Source organism: Bubalus kerabau, chromosome 4 (genome assembly GCF_029407905.1).
Source record: "Bubalus kerabau isolate K-KA32 ecotype Philippines breed swamp buffalo chromosome 4, PCC_UOA_SB_1v2, whole genome shotgun sequence".
NCBI classification, from domain to species: Eukaryota; Metazoa; Chordata; class Mammalia; order Artiodactyla; family Bovidae; genus Bubalus; species Bubalus kerabau.
The window spans coordinates 44,845,022-44,868,371 of NC_073627.1; the positions used below are offsets into that span (position 1 = coordinate 44,845,022).

Here is a 23,350-nt window from a genome sequence, read left to right on the forward strand (position 1 = left end):
ATAGATGTTTTTCTGGAACTCTCTTGCTTTTTCCATGATCCAGCAGATGTTCGCAATTTGATCTCTGGTTCCTCTGCCTTTTCTAAAAACAGCTTGAACATCCGGAAGTTCACAGTTCACGTACTGCTGAAGCCTGGCTTGGAGAATTTTGAGCATCACTTTACTAGCGTGTGAGTAAGTCCTTGAAATCCACTGTATATTCTGCACTAAGCACACAGCTCAGTCTGTACCAGCTACAGTTCAAGTGACCAGAAGTCCCACGCGGCTAGTGGCTAGTAGCTGCTGCATTGGAAAGGCAGTTCCAGAACGTAATTTTTTCAACAGCTTCATTCCTCAGATACGAGCACCTTCAAGGTAGGTGCCTACCTGGTCTGAGACCTTGTATAATTTACATTTTAGAGTGGATGATGTAGTAAACAAGCATACAAACAAACAAGACAATTATTGATTGTGATGAGCAGCTTCCTCATAGTGAGTTGGGAGGGCATTTGAGTGCGGTAGGTGGGGATAAGGTGGTGGGGAGCCTTCTCTCCAGAAGGGATATCTGAACCTGAAGGACAGAAGGAACCACAGTGAAGACGGAGGCAGAGACTTCCAGGTGAGGTGGAGGCAAGAGCAGGGAAGTCCTTGGCTCAGGAGCTGCCGACAGAGCAGCTATGTGTCTGGGCACAAGTGGCTGAACAGCTGAGTTGAGGCAAGGACCAGAGTGCTCTTCAGGGTTTGGGATTTTGTTCTAGAAGAGAGGAGAAACCCCTGACCTGCTTTAAACTGGGGATTGGTGGAGTCTGATCTCAGTTTTAAAAAGATGGTTCTGACGACTTCCCTGATGGTCCAGTGGTTAAGACGCGTGTTTCCAATGCAGGGCATGTGGGTTTGATCCCTGGTCAGGGAACTAAGATCCCACATGCCAAGTGATGTGGTCGGGAAAAAAAAAGACTGGCTAGGATCAAGATAAGTTGGGCCATTAGAGACCCACTTTACTCCCCATACCTAGAAATGCCTTTCATGAAAAACAAACAAACAAAAAAACTATAGTCAATATCCTATAATAACCTATAATGGAAAATAATTTCAAAAATAATATATGTGTGTACGTATAACTGAATCACCTTGCTGTGCACCTGAAACATTGTAAGTCAACTATATTTCAATAAAATATATATTAAGAAAAAAATGACAACAAAATTAAACTGAACTATATATCTGAGTTTGATAGAAAGAGACAAATAACCTTGGATCAGAGACTAAAAGGGAAGTTAAACACAGAACAGGAAGATTTCAAGTGGACTCTGGCTGCTGGGGGTGGGGGATATGGGAGAGGGGCCAAGAGAAAGTTCCAGAATACAAACCCTACTGGATGGTGGCTGGAGTTTTCATGCATGTGCTGGGCAGGAGACAAGCCTTGAGCCCTTTTGAAAAGGGAACTCAGAATGAAACCCCTTCATAAATGCAGGCCTCTGAAAGAGGTTTCCTGGTAGCTTAGCAGTCAAAGAATCCACCTGCAATGCAGGGGATACAGGTTTGATCTCTGAAGATCCCCTGGAAAAGGAAATGGCAACCTGCTCCAGTGTTCTTGCCTGGGAAATCCCATGGACAGAGGAGCTTGGTGGGCCCCAGTCCATGGGGTCACAAAAGAGTCGGACACGACTTAGTGACCAAACAACAACAAAAAGCCTCCACTGAAATGGCTCAAGATACTTTCCCTCATTAGCTCAGGGAAGGAACAAGAATTCGTGTCTTTGTCTTGTGGAAAAAATAATGTCTAAGAAATTAGAACTGCAATCCTGTGCCATGTGACAGGGTAGATTAAAAAAAAAATTACACCATCTGAGTGGTATGTGCTTAGTCTCTCAGTCGTGTCTTACTCTTTGCGACCCTTTGGATTGCAGCCTGCCAAGCCCCTCTGTCCGTGGATTCTTCAGACAAGAATACTGGTGTGGGTTGCCATATCCGTCTCTAGGGGACCTTCCTAACTCAGGGATGGAACTGGTGTCTCCTGCACTGCAGGTGGATTCTTTACCAGCTGAGCCATCAGGGAAGCCCCGGAGTGTTGCTCTTGTTGTTCAGTCGCTCAGTTGTGTCCAACTCTTTGCCACCTTAGTGGTGTGGGAATTGACAAATTGGCCCCAGACCAATGGGTTAGGATGAGGAAAGGGAGACCACGTTAGGAGGCTCTTGTATTATTTTTCTGGGGTTCTTGATCTTTAAAGTACAAATGTGGGACTTATCTGGTGCTCCAGAGGTTGATTCTGAGCTTCCAATTCAGGAGGCTTGGGTTCAATCCCTGGTTGGGGATTTTATTAAAATGTAGATTCTGATTCCCTGGGTCTAGGTGGGGTGTGAGACTCTGCATCTCTAACAAGCTCCTAAGTCATGCTGCTGCCGTGTGTGTATGTGTGTGCTCAGTCATGTTTGACTCTTTGCAACCCTATGGACTGCAGCCCACCAGGCTCCTCTGTCCATGGGATTTTCTAGACAAGAATACTGGAGTGGGTTGCCATTTCCTTCTCCAGGGGATTGAAGCCATGTCTCTTGTATCTCCTGTAATGACAGGTGGATTCTTTATCACTGCACCACCTGGAAAGCCTACTGTAGATGCTGCTGCTCTCCAAACCACTCTCTGAATGGCAAGTCTCTATGTAACAGACAATGGGGGCTTGGACTAGGCTGGTGATGAGAGAGACAGAGGAAGATGGATTCAAAAGATAGGTTGGGGGAGAATTGCTACTGAAGGATAGATGTGAAAGGGAGAGAATTGATACTGAAGGACAGATGTGGACGGAGGGGAAAGGGAATCAGGGGAACCCAGGGCTGGGTTTCTGGCTTTGGTAACTGAGTGATGGTGGTGCCATTTATTGATATAGGGAAGACCAGGGCAAGAACAGGCTTTTTTTTTTTTTTTTTTTTTTTTTTGCGGGGGGAAGGGTACTGTGTTTGGGAGGATCAAAAACTCAAGGCCAGACAACTGCAAATACCATGCCTTATCTGCTTTCTCCGAAAAATGTTACTAGGAGGCATCCAGGATATGAATGATCTGTTTTCCCAGCTTGGGTTGCTGACAACAATCTTTGCTTTGTAGGTCCAATCTGGCAAGTCTTAAAAGCTTAATAAATAGCCAGCTTTGTAAACAAGGTCCAGAAATGACCAGCAAACTCCTCCTATCTGCCCCTCACACCTTCAATACACGCTTCCCTTGCTTAATACTGGCTATGACCAGAACACAAATCAATTGAATTTAGGCTATATCCATGAGGATCTTCCAAACTGCTCCACATGCAGTCAATTTGAATGAGCAGACTGCTTGTGCATTGCACTTTCTAATCAGTGATATAACATGTGCAGGGTTAAGGATTCTTTTTTGGACAAATATTTCTTTAAAAAGGAAAAGAAGTTATCCTTGTGTCAGGCTGTCTGTTAGGTACTTTTACACACATGATCCACTTCAGTTGCTTCAACAGTTTTTCCAGGTAGGTACTGTTATTTCTCTTCTCACAGATGAGGAAAGTTGGAAAAGACCCTGATGCTGGGAAAGATCTGGGGCAAGAGTGGGCAACAGAGGATGACATGGTTGGATGGCACCACTGATTCAATGGACATGAGTTTGAGCAAACTCTGGGACATAGTGAAGGACAGGGAAGCCTGGTGTTCTGCAGTTCATGGGATCACAAAGAGACAGACACGACCGAGCGGCAGAACAACAACTGTTATTCTCCTTTGCACAGATGAGGAAACTGGGCTCAGAGGGACAAGTAACTTGTTCAAGGTCCTACACAGTCAGCGAATGGAAGGGCTGAAGCTCTGCCAGCCTTGGTCCAAAGTCCAAGTTCTTTTTACACTGCTCTGGGCTCCCCAGTTTCCAGGGGAAACTAGTTTAGTTTTCTAGTTGCTAGTTAAATCCCAATTATATAATTAGGCCACCCAAGATGGCTATTCTCTTGCTCTTCCTGCTCGACCAATGCCTGGCTCACCTACACCCTGACTGACTTTCCCTCTTAATCATAGAGCCTAACCAGTAAATGCCTATGTACTTGCCCCCAGCCCCAGCTAGTGATTGTTCTAATCTTTAGATCAGAGCCATCTCCACTATAATAGTTTATCAAAGGGGCAATGAGAGGTGTGCCCCTCTGCTGGTTTCTCTGGCAACCGATGAGCCAATCTGATATTAATTAACCCTATAACTGGTTACCTCCTTTTCCCTCTGGTAGCAAAGACTACTGCCACGTTCTGCCGGCTGTCTGCTGCACACATTGGGGCGTTGCTCCAGGACCTTGCTTCAGTCATGTAAGATCCTCCCTCCATTAAACTATCGATGTCTCTGTTACTGACTCGAGGCTTTAGTCTTGAGGCTGGGCAAGCACAGGGCTTGCAGGCCTGGGAGGTGCAGCCCAACACCAGTGTCTTTGGAGATATTCTTTCAGAGTCAGGGGAGGGAGGCTCAGAAGAGTGTTCTAGAGAAGGCAGCACTTTACACCATGCTTTCAAGAATGGCGAGGACATGGAAAGACAGGGGACCCTCCCAGGTAGCAATTCCAGGTCGTGAGACTAAACGCAAGCCAGGCAAGCTGGCAGCCTCTGCTCACAGGCCTTCTTCCACTCCCATCTTCCCTACCAACATCCATCCAGGTTTTTCCTGGCCCAGGTTAAATGCCTGACACCTTCAGGCTGAAAGAGGTGTCCATTTCCTATTCACTCATGACACCCTGTGATTATTTCTATCACTGCTACTTCCTTATTAAATGATTCTGCATTCAACTATATATAAAATAAGTAAAGAATAAAGACCTACTGTGTAGCACAGGGAACTCTACTCCATACTCTGTAATGGTGCATATGGGAAAAGAATCTAAAAAAGAGTGAGTATATTTATATATATAGCTGATTCACTTTCTGTACACCTGAAATTTACACAAATTATAAAATCAGCTATACTCCAATAAAATTTTTTAAAAAATTAAAAATGATTGTGTTTTGTGTTCCCTTCTTGAGTTCAAGGATTTCATATATTTTTGAAGCCCCAGAGACAAAACAATGCCTAGTACATAATAAGCTCTTGATAAGAAAAAAGTTTTTTGGAAGAATTGAATGTTTTTTCATGATGATTTTCCTTCCCTCTGCACTGTTATGTTAGTTGGTTTGTTCCACTCCACGTTGGTTGGGATACATCAGTGATTTAAACAAGATAATGTACTGCTTCCATGTAAGAGTCAGAGTAGCAGCAGGCCATACTGATAAGGTCCCTTTGTGGTGGGGGGCCGGGGAGGGGTACCCAGGATCCTGCTGGTCAGTAGCTCTGTCATCCCTCAGATGTCGCCTTCATTTATTTGCATGATTGGAGGTGGCTCACCACCCCATCTGGAGAAGGCAATGGCACTCCACTCCAGTACTCTTGCCTGGAAAATCCCATGGATGGAGGACCCTGGTAGGCTGCAGTCCATGGGGTTGCGAAGAGTCAGTCGGACACGACTGAGCGACTTCACTTTTCACTTTCATGCATTGGAGAAGGAAATGGCAACCCACTCCAGTGTTCTTGCCTGGAGAATCCCAGGGACAGAGAAGCCTGATGAGCTGCCTTCTATGGGGTCGCAGAGAGTCAGACACAACTGACATGACTTAGCAGCAGCAGCAGCAGGACTTAGTTGTGGCACTAGAGATTTTTAGTTGCGGCATTCGGGATCTGGGCTTCCCTGGTGGCTCAGAGGTAAAGAATCTGCCTGCCAATGCAGGAGACTCAGGTTTGATCCCTGGGTCGGGAAGATCCCCTGGAGAAGGAAATGGCAACCCACTCCAATATTCTTCCCTGGGAAATCCCGTGGACAGAAGAGCCTGGCAGGCTACTCTACAGCAAGAATCAGACACAACTTAGTGACTAAACCACCACCACGTGGGATATAGTTCCCTGACCAGGCATGGAACTCAGACCCTCTGCATTGGGAGTGTGGAGTCTTAGCCACTGGACCACCGGGAAGTCCTGCTGCTTCCTTTCCAAAGGTGCACCTCTCCCATCTCTTCACATCCCATTTTCAGGACCTGGTCATATGACTGGAGATGGCTACACAGGAGACTGGAAAAGTAGTTTTCATCTGGGCAACCATCTAAGGCTAAAATTTCCATTACCAGAGAAGGAAAGAATAGATATGGGAGTGTGGGGAGGGCAGGAAGAAGTAGCAGTGTCTGTCTGCCACACTTTCTTTTCTTTTTTTAAAAATTTTATTTTATTGAAGTATTATTGATTTACAATGTCGTGTTAGTTTCTGGTGTACACCCAAGTGATTCTCTTATACATATATACAGATTCTTTTTCATTATGGTTTATTACAGGATATTGAATATAGGTCCTTGTGCTATAGAATAGGACCTTGTTGTTTATACTCCATTCTTATACTGCTGCTAAGTCGCTTCAGTCGTGTCCGACTCTGTGCGATCCCATAGATGGCAGGCCGTCAGGCTCCCCCATCCCTGGGATACTCCAGGCAAGAATACTGGAGTGGGTTGCCATTTCCTTCTCCAATGCATGAAAGTGAAAAGTCAAAGTGAAGTCGCTCAGTTGTGTCTGACTCTTAGAGACCCCATGGACCGCAGCCCACCAGGCTCCTCTGTCCATGGGATTCTCCGGGCAAGAGTACTGGAGTGGGGTGCCATTGCCTTCTCCATTCTTATACTGGTGTATTGTAAATATTCAGACAGTTCCATATGATACGCTTGACCTATTTTTTTCTTTCCAGGGTGCATTTTTGATTGAATTACTCACCAATCATGCATAGTCATCTTATGTGTCCTCTGAGAGCATGAAATCTTTCATCTGTATCTTGCACAACCTTGATCTTATAGCATGCCTGGTACCTAGTTACTTAATCAGTAGTTGCTAAATGAATACATGGGTGAAGAAGAGAAGAGCTTTGTCATTCCGCCATAACCTGTTTCTGTGGAGCTGGATTTATCAATCACATTAGGTAAACAGTACAAATAAATCAGTATTATCTGTGTTGAGTTATTACAAAATGTGGAAGCATTGAGGGACATCAATATCGTCTTCCCTGCCCTCTCTGGTGGTGCTCTTGAGCCACAAGAGTCAGACTGGGGACCAGTGACTTTACTCCCAGGACACATGTCATGAGGTCAACTGTACCACTACCATCTTCTCCCCCTTTCCTCTAGCTCTCCTTCAGAAGAAGGACCCCGTCTCCACTCCAGTTCTAGAAACACTTCTTTTAAGTTACAGTGCAAATACCAAGGAGTTGTGTGTGCGTGCTTCGTTGCTCAGTCCAGGGTAAATAAATAATCCTGAGGATTTCCATTTTCTAAAGAGTCCTGATACCGCCCTCTCTGCACGTTTTGATCAGTGGCTTTGGCTTTTTGCCAGGCTTCTCTGTCCATTGACTTCTCCAGGCAAGGATACTGGAGTGGGTAGCCATTCCCTTCTCTAGGCAATCTTTCCAACCCAGGGATGGAACCTGGGTCTCCTGCATTGCAGGCAGATTCTTGACCATCTGAGCCACGAGGGAAACCCCAGCTTTACGAAACCAGATAACATTTTGGCAATGTCAGAGCCAGCTGGCCCCCAAGAGTCTGTTACCATGGCAAACAGTAAGGTCACATAAGGATTACCCACTTGACCCGAGCTTGTTATGTCTAGACACTTATGCTGAGGGCAACATCACCCAGGAAATCAGGGACTTATAGGCCTGCCCTCGTTTCTGGTTTGTCACATTTTCTTCCAGCCTCCTGGAAACTCCAAACAGGATTTCCAGCTCCTTTCAGATTCCTGTCTGGCATTTCCTCGCTCTCTGCTCTCCTGGGGACAGGACTGCTTTTGGCAGACAGACGCTACCCCTCCCTCCCCCAATCCAGGAAGGGCCCTGGCCTCTATGACAGCAAATCCATTGCACCACTTAGGTTTAATTAGAGCACAATGACGGATGATTAGTTTACACATCAAAGCACTGAAACAACTTGACAAATTGGCCCCATCCCAAAGCCCAGCGCGGGAGCTGGCCTTGAACTCAGAGGCTCTGCCCATGGGGGCCGCGGAGGTGGTGATGAAAGCTCGGGAGCCCCAGGCAGGGGCGCACAGAAGGAGTTCTGTTTCTCAAGAGAAGAAATGCATCCCAGCTGTTGCCAGCCCTTATTGTGCCTCTGCATCTCCCTCACCTTGACTTTCCGCCTCCTGGCTCTCCCCCGGCTGCTGCTCAAAGCTCATGTGTGGTAGGCTCTCAGTACTTTGGAGACAGATAATCATGAGTTACCCAAGCCCTTTGCTAGTTCTCTTTTTTTACCCTGTTTACCCTCCAAGTGGGATTTGGACTGTTCAATTAAGAAACCTACCAAGGAAGGAGAGAGAAACAAAATTCATCTTCAAACCAGCCACTTGGTTACCAAGTGATGATTTTTTTGTTGGCAAACTAATGGAGGAAAGAGATAGAAACTATAGACTGCAATGAAGTAAAGGAATTATTTCTAGGTCTCCTTTCTGTACACTCTCTGTGTATGACCTGAAGTCAGGTGAACCCAGGAGAGCACGTGGCATTAGACTGTTTCCGGGGTTTATCACATATTTCAGATCTCTGATTGTCATGCTGGGTCCCAGAGAGGCTGATGGTGTGTTGGAAGCCGCTCAGGTTCTTCTGGCTCAAAAGACCAGTCTGTTCATACTAACAATCACTTAATTCAGCGATTAAACCAACAAAAAAACCCTAAACGTCCACCCAGTAGTTGAACTGAATTCACCCTCTCACTTGGTCTACACTCATAGCCTCATGGAAGAACAATTGGTGTGTCCTGCTTCAGAGTCATCTCATCAAAGCCAATGGCAGAGCCGAGACTTGAATCAAGGTCTTCCTCCGTAGCCCTTATCCCCTCAGGACGACGTGATCTTTCCAGTGGTCGGAAGGATACAGGGCGGAGGTCACATAAACATCTCACGGAGCGCGAAGGCTCAGGCCTCTCTCCTGAACAATTGATGGAGACGCAGTGCATGGTGGGATTCTTGTTTCCTCGCTGTGGGCCTCGGGGGTGAGCGGACATCAGCCTCAGCCCCGTGATGTGGGCAGACAGATGAATGCTGACTGCCTGTAGCACGGGACAGTCAGTGGGCGGGAGCTGGGTTCAGACTGCTGTAAGCGGAGCACTGCAGAAGGAGGATGACACGGCATTATTACCATAAACCAGGAGCCTATTGATCGGGCTGATTAGAAAACCTTCCAAGGCACGGGGGTAATTAGCACAATTTACAGCGTAGCAGTTATCAGCTTCATTGCTTAATTAACAATGTAAATATCTTCCTAAATGACATTTTATAATCATGATCAGACCCTCTAGCGTTTGCCCTGTTCACTGCTTAATTCCTTCCCAGATGTACAGATAGCCAGCCGCCTAACATACCGTTGCTGCATCTTATAAGATAAAACAATTGTTCGCGCCCCGCGTCTCCTCTTTTGGATTTTACTGGGGGGTCTGTTCTGCCTTCCTCTCCCCAGCCTGAAATCTACAGTCTGCCAATTGAATTGCCAATTAAAAGTACTTAATTAGACGTGAAAGGGGAGTTCTGTCATGTTCTGGATTCTGAACTATTTTTTATTTGTGTGCTTAGCAGGATAAGTCATCTTAAATTAGCATCACATTTTTCCCTCTGAAGAGCATGTGAGAAATGAGGCTATTAGGAGGAGAGGTTTAACACAATATTTGTGTACACTAGTCATGGGTGCAGGGAATCATCCCAAGCGCATATGGCGTTTTGGCAAGCAGGGTTACTCTTCATCTTTATTTTATTTCCTTATCATGTCTTGTTGAATTAATGTTTGCAATAGAAATTTTGGCCTTCCTTATCAAACATATGTGCAGACAACTTATTGTTTGATTTTTTTTAAACTTTCAATTCATCTCTTCTTTTGAGTATCAGGGCCATACTGAAAGATTACTGTTCCACGTTTAAGTTCCCAATGCATACAAACAAATTCAAATCTTAATGCAGCCCTGGGGGTGGAAAGTTCAGAGGCTCATAATCCTCCCTGGAAAGAATGCCCCCTAAGCTTTCCATTCCTGGAGGCTTGATGATTTCACCTGGTGAATGATCCACTTCTGATCTTTCTGCTCCTACTCACTCGGTGGTGACCAATACAGTTACATATCTACACAATGTGCAGAAAGGGGGTTTAATACAAACCAGTGCGTAGTATATTGGAAAAATGGTAGGGAAGGCAAAATGTGAATTTTGGAGGAATTTGCTGTGGGTTTTAATTAACCATCTTGCCCTTGTTCCCCATTATCATTGATTTGTGTGATAAGTGCCAATTATACGTGTCATAAGTATACTGCTTTTCGCTGAAGACAAGAGATCTCATGTGTGATGCAAATCAGGACTCTCAGAATGCTAATTTTGTAATGAGCCAATGCATTCTTCAAGGAGTTTATAGTCTAGAGGGGGAATAAAACATGTGCATAAATAATTATAATGCAAAGTAGAGAACTGGTGGGTTATGAGACAGCGAAGAAAGAATTATGGCCAAAAAAGAGGGTGGAGGAATAAATTATAGTTGAGGGATTTAGGAAGGCCTGCTTGAAGGTCGGGGCAAACTGGCTTAAAAGCAGACTGAGAGTATAAGGTGTGGTTTCCAGATGAGGGGGACAGCAGGAAGAAAATACAGAGGTGGGACAGCATGAAATTTAAATGAGGAACAAGATGTTTACTATGGCCTTTACAGGAGGGATGTGAAGGGAAGCAGTGGCGGGAACACTGCAAAGGTAGGTCGGGGCTCCCTGGTGCAGAATCTAGCATCCAAAGCCAAAACATCTGCATTGATTTTTTAAAATACATCTTTATTTATTTGGCTGCGTCGGGTCTTAGGCACCGCACACAGGATTTTCCTTGCGTCGTGGCTCCGTAGGTGCAGTGCCCTGGCTTACTTGCCACTGGAACATGAAATCAGTCAGAGGCAACATGTACATGAATGGGCATCATGATGTTTCAATAAAACTTTACTTATGGACACTGAAATGTGCATTTTCATGTGTTACAATACATTCCTCTTATGATTTGATCAATACTACTCTCCTGTGCTATCGGGGTAGGCAGAGGCATGAAGTTGTGTGTCATGCTAAGTCACTACAGTCGCGTCAGACTCTTTGTGACCCCGTGGACTGTAGCCTGCCAGGCTCCTCTGTCCATGGGCTTCTCCAGGCAAGAATACTGAAGTGGGTTGCCATTTCCTTCTCCAGGGGATCGTCCCAACCCAGGCATCGAACCCGCATCGTTTATGTCTCCTGCACTGGCAGGTTTTTTTTTTTTTTTTTTTTTTTGCCACTAGCAACACCTGGAGAGTCCACTGGGGTAAGGGGTATGAAGCCGTAACCATCTCCTAAGCTCTGAGTTTTTCTTTACTTTTGAATATATTCCCATAATCACAGAGAACCAAGTGCTGATGAGTTTGGATCCAGGGCGGCAGAGAACCACGAGTCAGGGCCTCACGTGATGGTGATGGTACACGCGTGCACCGGGGGCTGCGGTTCTATCGCCCTGTTGGCCGGGACCAAGCTTCAGCATGTAGCACTAGGGCAGCACTCCCAGTGGGCTTAATGGTATTTGGTAGTTAAAAAAGAAATACCTAGGTCAAGAGTTTTGACAATCCCTGTGTGGTAAATGTAATACACAGACCGTCCTCTACTTTTATGAACCCACATGCTGGTACACTATACGCTGACATTCCTAAACCAATTTCCCTGTATTGAATTAGGTCTTTCTGTACATGAGCAGGCTAATAACTTCCATCCATCTCCTGGGTAAGATTCTGTGTGTGTGTCTGTGCTCAGTCCTGTCTGACTCTTAGTGACCCCATGGACTGTAGCCTGCCAGGCTCCTCTGTCCATGGGCTTCTCCTGACCAAGAATGCTGGAGTGGGTTGCCATTTCTTCTTCCAGGGGATCTTCCTGACTCAGAGATGGAAACTGCATCTCCTGCATCTCTTGTATTGGCAGGAGGATTCTTTACCTCTGAGCTACCTGGGAAGCCCCATGATTCTGTAACTTCCAGAAAATAGTTTTCCTCCTCCCCAGTCCCCCTGCCCCAGACTGCACCAACCTGCCCTCCAGGACTGGGATGGGAATTTAGACTGTGGGAAGCCTCCTAGCCCCCTCCAGCTTTCCTTCTCGCCCAGATTCCCTGAGGGTTAACGTAGGGCTCACAGAGGCAGGTACAGAAGGAATGCTGAACCAGGCTTTTCTTTTGTGATCTGGATCAAAGTAGTTGTCTCTCATTTCCGATTACAACTGACATGACATAGAATTTTCTAAAACCATAAAATGTATTTTTTTCTGATTTGCAATTTCATGTTTATGCTTGAATAGAATGTATCTTGTTTATCTCTTTTATCTTATCTGCCCTCTATAACTCAGAAATGTCTTTTTTTTCTAACAAGAACTAATGTTGAACAATATACAGCAAAGAAAAGGTTTATTGTTGCTGCTGCTGCTAAGTTGCTTCAATCGTGTCCGACTCTGTGTGACCCCATAGACGGCAGCCCACCAGGCTCCCCCATCCCTGGGATTCTCCAGGCAAGAACACTGGAGTGGGTTGCCATTTCTTTCTCCAATGCATGAAAGTGAAAAGTGAAAGTAAAGTCACTCAGTCGTGTCCAACTCCTAGCAACCCCATGGACTACAGCCTACCAGGCTCCTCTGTCCATGGGATTTTCCAGGCAAGAGTACTGGAGTGGGTTGCCATTGCCTTCTCCAAAAGGTTAATTAGGTAACTAGCAATGTTTCAAGAAGGAGGGTATGGTCGGCTGACCCAAAGGCTGCCAGGAGCAGAGGAAGGAAGCTAAGGACAGAGTGGAAGGAAGCTTATCATAACGTGGAAGCCACTGAAAACCTTGTTAAGAGCAATTTTGGTGGCATGACGATGGAAGCCACCTATATCCCCGTAAGGGTGAACGGGGGAATGAGTGAAGAAGTGAGATAGCCTGTGTAGACAATTAATGATGGCTTCGTCACTTAGATCTCAGTTTAAATGTCACCTCTTTGGAGTGATCTGAAGTAGCCATTTGATGACTGTCTGTGCTTAGTCACTCAGTCGTGTCTAACTCTTTGCAACCCCATGGACTGTAGCCCACCAGACTCCTCTGTATTCTGAGGATTACAAGATTCTGAGATTACAAGATAAACAAGTCCATGGGATTCTCCAGGCAAGGATACTGGAGTGGGTTGCCATTTCCTTCTCCAAGGGATCGAACCCAGGTCTCCTGCATTGCAGGTGGATTCTTTACGGTCTGGTGACTGTCACAAGGCTATATTTCTCACCAAAGCACTTATCTATGACCCGATAGTGTCTTCTTTCTTTCTTTGCTGTTCTCTGCCACCAGGACACCACGTATGCACAATAATCATATCATGTTTTATTTTTGTATATCTCCAGAACCTAGAAGATTGCTTGGTTCCTGTAGGTATTCTGTAAACATTTGTTGAATGAATGGATACAAGTTTGGCTGTGGTAGAGGGTGGAGCAATATAGCCCAGAGCTTCTCACACTCTAGTGTGCCTGGGGATCTTGTTAAAAGGCAGACTCTGATTCTGTAGGTATGGGTAGGAGATTCTACATTTCTAACAAGCTCCCAAGTGAGGCCAGTGCTTCTGGTCTGTGAATCCCATTTTGAGTAGCGAGTACCCTGGGTTACTTTGGTACATCGCTCAGAGTGAACAGGTGGAGAATAGAAGGGGAAGGCAGAGGGGACAGAATACAGAGACCCAGCTGGAGGAGGGGTTGGTTTTTCAAAGGCAAAAGGAAACTTTTCCCTGTTTAATAGGAAAAAAGCAGAAGAGGTGAGGAGAGGAGGAAATTCTTGACTGAGGGTGCCTAACTTTTCAATGAGGTCATCATCGGAGAAAGAGGGTGGAGGTGGGCTATGGGTGTTCCAGAAACAGTCATTTTTTTCCCAGGTATCTTCCAGTATGACTGAGTTTGCATCAGAAATTTAAAGTGAAATATCAGCTCTCTTGTGTCATTTTCCCAACATTAATCTGTTCGGGTGCAGGCTGGAGAAAGAGAATGGGAGGGTCATCCAGAGAGAGCGTGACAGAGGGCAAGAGGAACCAAGGAGTTGTGGGTGTTGGTAAGGGAGAGTGATTTTAATGATGGAACACAGGAAGTGGGGCAGAGACACTGGGACCCTGAGACACTGCTACTCAGTCCTGCTCTCATGGGGCTCTAGTGGGGAAGACAGCATACATATCTATTGTTGTTGCTATTCAGTCACTAAGTCATGTCTGACTCTTTGTGACCCCATGGACTGCAGCATGCCCGTCTCCTCTGTACTCTCCACTGTCTCCTGGAGTTTGCTTAAATTCATGTCCTCTGAGTTGATGATGCTATCTAACCATCTCATCCTCTGCTGCCCTTCTCCTTTTGCCTTCAATCTTTCCCAGTTTCAAGATCTTTTCCAGTGAGTTGTCTCTTCGCATCAGGTGGTCAAAGTATTGAAGCTTTAGCTTCAGCGTCCATCTTTCGAATGAATATTCAGGGTTGATTTCCTTTAGGTTTGACTGGTTTGATCTCCTTGCAGTCCAAGGGACTCTCAAGAGTCTTCTCCAGCACCACAGTTCGAAAGCATCAATTCTTTGGTATGTATGTATGTAACCAGCAGACCTGTCAATGCCTCACCCATAATTCCTTGAGCCTTCCATCACGTATATCTGGCTGACTTGCAGCTGCCAGCATCTGCATCTCTGCCTGAGAGCATTGCAAGCCAGAAGTAGTACCAGGGGATCAGTGCTGTTGAGAGCATCAGGCAAACAGTAACTAACAGGAACTGATGTATAAATACCCTGGCTCCCACAACCCTCCAGTGGGATAACTGATGTGTGTGTTCTATTTCGGTTCCTCAGCAAGATGAAACTTAGTGCCCTTGGTGATAACTTGCTGAGCAAGATTCTCTTTATGGGTTACCTTCCCTGTCTCACTGCCCATAATGGATATTTTCTAGGCTTATCTCCTTAATAGATTACTTGCTCTTGAATCCTTGTTTCAAAGTTGTCTTCTTCTGGGGGAAGATGAACTAAGGTGTATATAATTATAAACTGTGATGCATACCTGAAGGAAATGGCAACCCACTCCAGTGTTCTTGCCTGGAGAATCCCAGGGACGGCAGAGCCTGGTGGGCTGCCGTCTCTGGGGTCGCAGAGTCGGACACGACTGAAGCGACTTAGCAGCAGTAGCAGCACAGGCTACTATTTGGGAGGAGAAGGGTATCTGCCCCAATGTCTAGTGGGAGTGGGGGCATCAGGGAAGTTGATCTAAAGGAGGTACAGGATGGAAGGAACATGGGGCTTTTGAGGGTCTGAAAGGCCATGATGGGCTCAGCAGGGAACTAGGGACACTAGGTAAAGCCTAAGAAGGAAGATCATGCAGGGTCTTGCTGAATGTGGTAAAGCATCCAGCATATCTATTCAGAGAACGTTGAGAAGCTGTTACAGGAGCTAAAGAGGACAGTGTCAAGATCAGATGTGCTTCTAACAAAAAGAGAAGGATAGGAGAACAGGACTGGGAGAGATGGAGCTCAGAGGCTTCTTCTAAGACCCTGGGCTTTGCATGGAGGAGTCTCAACAAATGTTTGCTGAAGTGGAATTCTCCAGGCAAGAATGCTGGAGTGGATAGCCATTCCCTTCTCCAGGGGATCTTCCTAACTAAGGGATGGAACCCAGGTCTCCTGCCTTGTATGCAGATTTTTCACTGTCTGAGCCCCCAAGGAAGCCCAGCTAATGCTAACCCTATTTGATTGATCAGAATGCCTTACTTCTGGGCCAGAATGAGTGAGTAATGGTTTCCCTTAATTGATGATGCCCTTTTGTTCAGGGCTACTTCACTTAACTTTATCAGGCTTTGGGGGGAGGAAAAGATAAATTCCTTTAATTTTTTCTCATTCTCTACTTCCTTCCTTTTTTTTTTTTTTTTTTAGCCCTTCTCTTCTCTCTCCCACCTTCCTCTCTACACTTTGTCTCTTATCTCCCTCCAAATTATACTTTTAAATAAAGTGGATCATTTCATACAGTCTCCACTTCTATTAACCATGGCATTTAATTCTTCTTTGTGGCCAGCTTAATGCTCTGCAGATGTAGTCAATGGAAACAGGATTACACTTTGTGAACAAGGTGATTTTAAAGCAGATCTTGAGTAAAATGCCATCAACATGATCCTTTGTGAATATCTCCATATACACACCCAGCAGGCACTTACACTTTTTATGGGAAAAATTCCATTCCAAAACTGATGAATACAAAAAATTGCCTGCCTGTGTGCATGTTATTTATAATCTGAAATCATGAGACATTGAGCATATTTTCAAATAGAAAAAGTAAAGACTCCGTATTCAGAGATGACACGCATCTGACCATCAGTGTGGTCTCACGTGTGGCCACTGTAGATATATGACTACAGAACATGCTGAGAATATAGAGTGATTCATACTGGTCAGCAAGTTTAGATTTACAGAGCTGCAGAGAGAAACACAAGACAGAGAGAGGTCCAGAAAGGCTAAAACCCAGGCGGTCAATTACTCTCCTAGTGTAAACAGTCACAGTTGTACCCTTTTTCCTCTTTTACTCTTTTTATGTGTTTTAAATCCTTGCTCATCCCCTTGTGCAACCCAGCAATGAAAGAAAAAAGACACTAGTCCTCTGAGATTTCACATAACCTTTTATACCCAATATTTTCATTGTCTTTAACAAAATCTTTAGTAGTCAGTGAGGGTTGTTTTGCAGCACCCCAGGGTGGAGAAGATCTGTTCCTAGGGCTTTCCGTTGTCACCCTGGTGTCCTCTTTTGGCACATTCACCAGTCACCCCAGGCCCCTCACCCTGTGTTTTGGCAGGATTTGAGACATGCAAATGGAAAACTGGTAAACAGCAACTTTGCATATTTTGAATAGAAGAGAACCTCGGAGTACTACTTTCTGTTCACAGGGAAATCTGAGATAATGGGGAATGAGAACAAGGGCAGACCAAGGGTCCTGAGTGTTTTCTTCAAAGTGTTTATTATGCTTATTAAATCTATTGTACAGTGATGAATGAATTTGAATTATTTACATGGTCAGCTTTTGAGACAATAACCTGATTTCATCAGACGATGCAAATGTATCATGTCTCTTTGAAATCTAAAAACAGGTTTAAACTAGAAGAAGCTTCAGGACTTGTAACTTCTCCCACAAATATGGTTATAAACCTGCAGTTGTCAGGTTAAATGACATATTGTCAGAAGTCGAGAGAATAGAATGATGTATTTCTTAGGAAAGTCGATAAATGCCCCTGGGAGAACATGTCCCCTGGACTGCCAACTCTTAGGTGACAAAGTTCTTAAGTAAAAAGACTTTCAATTCTGTTTGTCTCTAAATATCACTCACGCACTGTCTGACATGAGGATGTTCATCTGCTAAAATGCCAGTGTAATGGAAGATGACATGATAAGAATGGTTGGATTTTCATTAGATTGTGTGCCTCGTATCATTTTAGTGACTGTTTGGACTGTAAGAATTCTTCAGTTTTACTACTGAAGTTGTAAGAACCTAAAGGTTGCTGTCACATTAAAAGTACTATAATCCAATTAGTTCAAAATCTAGGTTTCCATCACCGTTTGGAAAACACTGGACATTATTATCCAAGCCTACTCTACTTTGGATTTTTTTTTTTTTTCTGGATGCTTATAAGGAAATTTTTGTGAAAGGTTAAAATTATTTGTAAAGACAGAAGAGGCACCAATGATTCTGAAGGTGGAGTCTTTCTGAGGTAAAGTGAACAGCTTGCATCTTGAATATTTTATAAGATCTAGGTATTAGAACAATGTTTGTGATGCAGGAACACAGAGATCTAGGAACAAAAGGGAGATAGGGCCAAAGAACAGACTGTAATGTTTCATCAAAATATTAGGCAATCTTAAGACTGAAAACAGGAATGGATGGATGGTGATACTGCAGATTGTTCCTAATAAGAGCTTTAAAAGCTTCATGATGTATCAATTGGATCCACACTGATGTGCCCTTGACTCTGTGTATGTAAATAAAGGACTGATTTAGGAGGGTATAATTGTATCTTTCATATATATTTCAGATATATTTGGTCCAAGTCTACATATTGAAAATAAGTTAAAGGATTGAGGTCATTATCTGACTATTTCAGGGGAGCAACCCCCACCTGATTTGGAGGGAGGCTAGTATATTAGGTGGGATTCGCTGGTGGCTCAGTATATTGGGTGGGCTTCCCTGGTGGCTCAGTATATTAGGTGTAGAGGAACAAAAAAGAAAGAAAAGAAAGGAGGGAAGGAGGGAGGGAGGGAAAAAAAGGAAGGGAAGGAGGAAGGAAGGTAATTTTTCCTAATTACCTCTAAAGGTAATTAGGAAAAAAGAAAAAACTTTAAAACAACACTTCTTTTAAGAAATATCTCCTACTTTTCTCATCCTAAAAGAAGAAAAAGAGATCCCCAGGTGCCATCATGGAGCAATGTTTCCCTTCAAAAATAAAGAAACAAGGAGAAAGAAAAAGAAAAAAAGTTAAAATAAAAGTTGTCTTGTTAAATCAGCTATACATGGAGTCTGCCTGTGTAAGGAAATCAGCCTTTTCATTACAAATAGGTTTAAAAAGCCCTAGAGAAGGGAGATGTGAACAGAAGCAATATTACCCACTAACAACCTAACTCCCTTTTCGGCATCAGCTGAGAGAAGATCAGCAGCATCATTGAACAGCGGGTTTGTCTTAAGATAAAGACTCATCTTTACTTCTTTCAGGATATAAAACTTGTATTTAAATCAATTCAGAGAAGCACTTTAGCTCTAAACATTAGAGAGCAGGGAGAGCCTATTTAATAAAACAGCATTATTTCATTTTCAAAGAAAGATACTGGCAGTCGCTATGAGTTTAAATTCTGTATTCTTTTCCTCAGTTATAATTATAGATGGGACTGTAATTTGATGAAATGACTCAATACGCAGCTTCCCGTCCAAATATAATTCCATCATCAACACGAGTGGCTTAGGAAAAGTCCTCCTGCAAGCCTTTTCGCAGATCTTGAACACTCATATTTTAGCAGTAATTCATATTCAGGAAAATGGGGGGAGCCTTGTCTCTGAGGTGGCAAAAGCCAAAAGGAAGAGTGGGTGTTTCAAGAAGGCTGTTGCTCAGTCAACTCGGTCCTGTCCAACTCTTTGGGACCCCATGGACGGTAGCCCGCCAGGCCCCTCTGTCCATGGGCTCTCCCAGACAAGAATCCTGGAGTGGGTTCCTATTTCCTTCTCCGAGAAGAAGGCTGTTAATTGGACAGTTTTCTTTTTTCACAGGGTGGGCTCGGATCAGGGAAAAGGGCACCCAATACAGTTGCCTCCTTAACAGACGCCAAGTCCCACGCGCGGCCGGAAGAGGGCGCTCGGCGCACAGTCGCCTTGCGGGGGCGGTGCTTCGGCGGCCGGGGGGAGCAGGCGCACTCGTGGCCGCCGCAGCCGAGACGGATGTTCCCCAGCGGAGGCGGGTGAGCCGCTCGGCGCAGGCGGAGGGCGGGAGCGTGGGCGGGCGCGCGGGGACCGGAGACACCTGGGGCGGCAGGGACTGACTGCAGTTGGGAGGCCTCGGGGCGTCCTCGACCTGGCGCGGCCTGTGGAAGACTCAGCGCCGCTCTCTCGACCCTCTGGCCTCCAGAGAGCCGTGTCGTCCGGAGTGCGGGTCCCTGTACACGCCGCAGGCCTCGCGGCAGGGGCTGGCTGAGGGCCGGGGGTCGGGGGAGAAGGCCCCGGACTTCGGGGAGGGGGCTTGGGGGCGCCACGAGGAGCCCAGGGGTCTGCGGGCGCCGGACCTGCTGGTGAAATGTACCTGTCGGGCCTCGGTTTGCCAATTTTTAAAAGCAGTCACGGCCCCTGCGCGGCCCGAGTGCTCGCAGCACCCTGAGCGCGCTTACCTCGAGTCACCTTCATCTACTCTTCTGCCTAACGGAGCGAGTCCGTGGCCGGAACTCCTGAGCCTTTAGGACTTAATCTTTCCTTTTGTTTGTTTTTACACGGCATACAGTTCACCCTCTTAAAGTGCACAGCTCAGTGTCTTTTTAGTTCAGTCACAGGACACAGGCCTCTCTCCCTGCCTTCACCCAGCCACACTCTCCTTGTCCCTCAGATTTAATGTCCCTTTCTCAAGAAACCTTCTCTGACCCTTGACTGGGTGAGGGACCCCGTGTGCCAGTCTCTCGGGACCTGAATTCCACTTTGTGGTCTGCGTGTGTGCGTGCTCAGTCGTGCCCCACTCTTTGCGACCCCATGGACTGTAGCCCACCAGGCAACTCTGTCCATGGAATTCTCCAGGCAAGAGTACTGGAGTGGGTTGCCACTTCCTTCTCCAGGCGGGTCTTCCCATCGCGGAGATCTAAGCCACATCTCTTGAGTCTCCAGCATTGGCAGGGGGATTCTTGACCACTGCACCACCTGAACATGCTCAGCTTCATTCAGTGTTTCCAGTTCTTTGTGACCCTGTGGACTATATCCTGCCAGGCTCCTCTGTCCATGGGATTCTCCAGGCAAGAATAGTGGAGTGGGTTGCCATGCTGTCCTCCAGGGTGTCTTCCCAATCCAGGGATCGAACCTGGATGTCCTGCATTACTGGTAGATTCTTTACTGTCTGAGCCACTGGGGAAGCCTGCACCATCTGTAGTATTTACTAATACTTGGGTTTTTTTTTTTTTTTTTTAATCCTGTTAATATGTAAATTTCTTGGGAGTGAAGGGTCACCTTGATTGTTTCTGTAACTCCAGCATCTAGCACTTTATGAGTGCTTGATGACTGTTTCAACACACACATGTGCCTTCTGTGTGTCAGACACTGTGCTAAGGATACAGCCATGAACAAAATTAACTCCCTGCTCTTGTGGAACTTACGTTCCAGAGGGGGAGTGAATACAAAGAGAAATAAATATATACAGTGGTGAAAAATGCTGTGAAGCAAAGTAGGCGGGACTGTGGTCAGAGAAGGTCTCGAGTGAGACTTGGATACACAGGTGGGTGAGCCACGTGGGTGCCCTGAAAAGTGGTTAGGTATGTGAAGGCCAGCAAGGAGGCCAGAAGGAGGAGGAGCAGGAGAGGAAAATGGTAAACTAGGAGCCTTTGGCTCAAGGGCCCTAGGAGACAAGCCCTGGTGTGTGTAGAAAGAGCTTGGGTTAAGAAGAGAGAGGCCCAGCTGTGGCTCTTACCAGGTTCTTCTGTGTGACCTTGCGCCTCAGTTTAAGTAGCCCCTTTGAAATACCCAGCCCAGTATCTGACATCTGGTGGCTGTGCCAGTTCCCTTCTTTGACCCTCGAACAGACTGTGGTAGCCTGTGTGGGCAAAGCCACTGGCACAAAGCAGTCTGATATCACTAGATTGAGCTCAGGTTGCTGGTTGCTCTGCTCTGCAGCCAGCGTGTGTACCTTTTGGATGATGTTTCTGGTTTGCTTTTGGGGGATGACCTCACCAGGTTCACCTCTAACAGGTGAAGGCCCAGGGTGGTTTGGGCCTACAAATGCGATGTTTGAGATCCTTTGAGATAGCACATGTGATAGAGCTGTGGATTCAGAGCCCGAGGACCTGAGTTTGAGACCTGGCTCTGCCACCTGCTGGCTTCATGTCTTCAGGACAGTCCCCTCCTCCTGCCTTTAGTTCCGCTCTGCTAAGTGAGACACCATTGCTGCTGCTGCTGCTAAGTTGCTGAAGTCGTGTCCGACTCTGTGCGACCCCATAAACGGCAGCCCACCAGGCTCCCGTGTCCCTGGGATTCTCCAGACAAGAACACTGGAGTGGGTTGCCATTTCCTTTTCCAGGGCATGAAAGTGAAAAGTGAAAGTGAAGTCGCTCAGTCGTGTCCGACTCTTAGTGACCCCATGGACTGCAGCCTACCATGCTCCTCCGTCCATGAGATTTTCCAGGCAAGAGTACTGGAGTGGAGTGCCATTGCCTTCTACACATTTATTGAGATTTTGTTTTGTTCCCTGGGCACTGTTGACTATGGAGGGGTAACTAATACAGTAGAGTCTCTGTCCCCCGGAAGCTCACAGACATCTAGGATCACAGGTAGCCGGGTAGAGTAGGAAAGGGTAAGACGTCCAAGTACCCAATGGTGCCAGACCCTGGCCTAGGCACCGTACTGATGTGAGTTTGTGTGATCTTTGCAAACACCTCCCCCACCCCAGCCCCGTGAGATCCATATTCCATTGTCCAAGTTACAGAGGAGGAAGCAGAAGGCCAGAGAAGGTGAGTTTCATGAGAGAAGATGGAAACAGACTTCATCCAACCAGACTTGGATAAAGAACATTCCACAGAGGCCGGTATGTTTTTTGTAGGATGTGTCTGTGGGCGGCACTGTCAGGCCGGACTGGAAGGAGAGAGTCTGATTAGGAGGCATTGTTAAAAAGCTGGAAACAGGTATCTAGGGAGGCTGCAAGGCTCAAGGGTGGGACATGGGGCTGGAGCCTTGACCATGTCAAGAGAGACTGGAGGAGCAAGCGTTGTTCAGTTTCTAACTTAAGAGAATGTGCATGCAAGCGGGAGCCCTGGAGTTGGGGGAGCAGAAGCATTCTGTTCCTGTATTGCGACTTTCCTCACCCCGAAGAATAATTGCATATTTAAACAATGGGCTGTTCAGGCTTAATTTAGCTTCTATCAGTGCTCAGTGGGGTAGAATTTCTGATTATTTTCTGTAGTTCCATTCTTTTTTAATGTATGACTTTTTCCCCCATTTATTTTTAGGTGTCTTTTTGTCAGGGCACAGGTTAGGGAAAGAGACAGTGGGGTTAAATGGGGCCAAAGCCCTATTTCTCAGCATCTCCGATGGTGATACCATGCGGCTCCCAGGAAATTCCCTTTGTGACTTTGTTTTCCTTCTTTTTCTTTATTCTGTCTCATTCTCCTGTATTCTGTCATCCCCTTTTGAAGAGTCCATAAACTCTTCAGAGTTTCCTAGGAGCTTTTTTGTTTGTTTTGTTTTGGTATTTCTCTGGTTACTCCTTTGGTTGTGTAAGTGACATTAGTCTTAGGACTTGTGTTTTCATCTGGATGCAGGGGGAAGCCATAAATGAGGTTCTTGGGTTTCTGAAAAGCATGGAACAAGGGTTTATGGAGAAGATCGAAAAACAGGAACTGGACATAGTATAGTCAAGCACTTCCATGGATGCTGGGACCTGGTCTTGACGAGCCCTGGGGAGAGTTCTCAGTTGGGGTCCTTAGCACTGATCTGGACATTTGTGCATGTCTCAGATATGGACATAGGTGGTGTTAGGAGCAGGTAAGGGCATGGACTTTGGAATAAAATAGGCCTAGGTTTGATTCCTCACCTGACTGTGTACTAGCTGTGTGGCCTCTGGCAAGTTGCTTACCT

At 45.8% G+C, this 23,350-nt stretch overlaps 1 protein-coding gene across 2 annotated transcripts in view; it reads left to right on the forward strand.

Moving 5' to 3' along the window:
- Positions 1-262: 262 nt before the first annotated feature.
- The window catches only part of LYRM9 (LYR motif containing 9), a 34,696-nt gene continuing 11,608 nt past the window's right edge, over positions 263-23,350 (forward strand). Inside the window, exon 1 of one of the 2 annotated variants that reach the window (XM_055577173.1) lies at positions 263-354. The gene's annotated coding sequence lies outside the window, so the exon portion shown is untranslated. Of the gene's footprint in view, positions 355-18,402; positions 19,492-23,350 lie in introns of those variants that run through there. The other variant, XM_055577171.1, reaches the window with a different exon arrangement.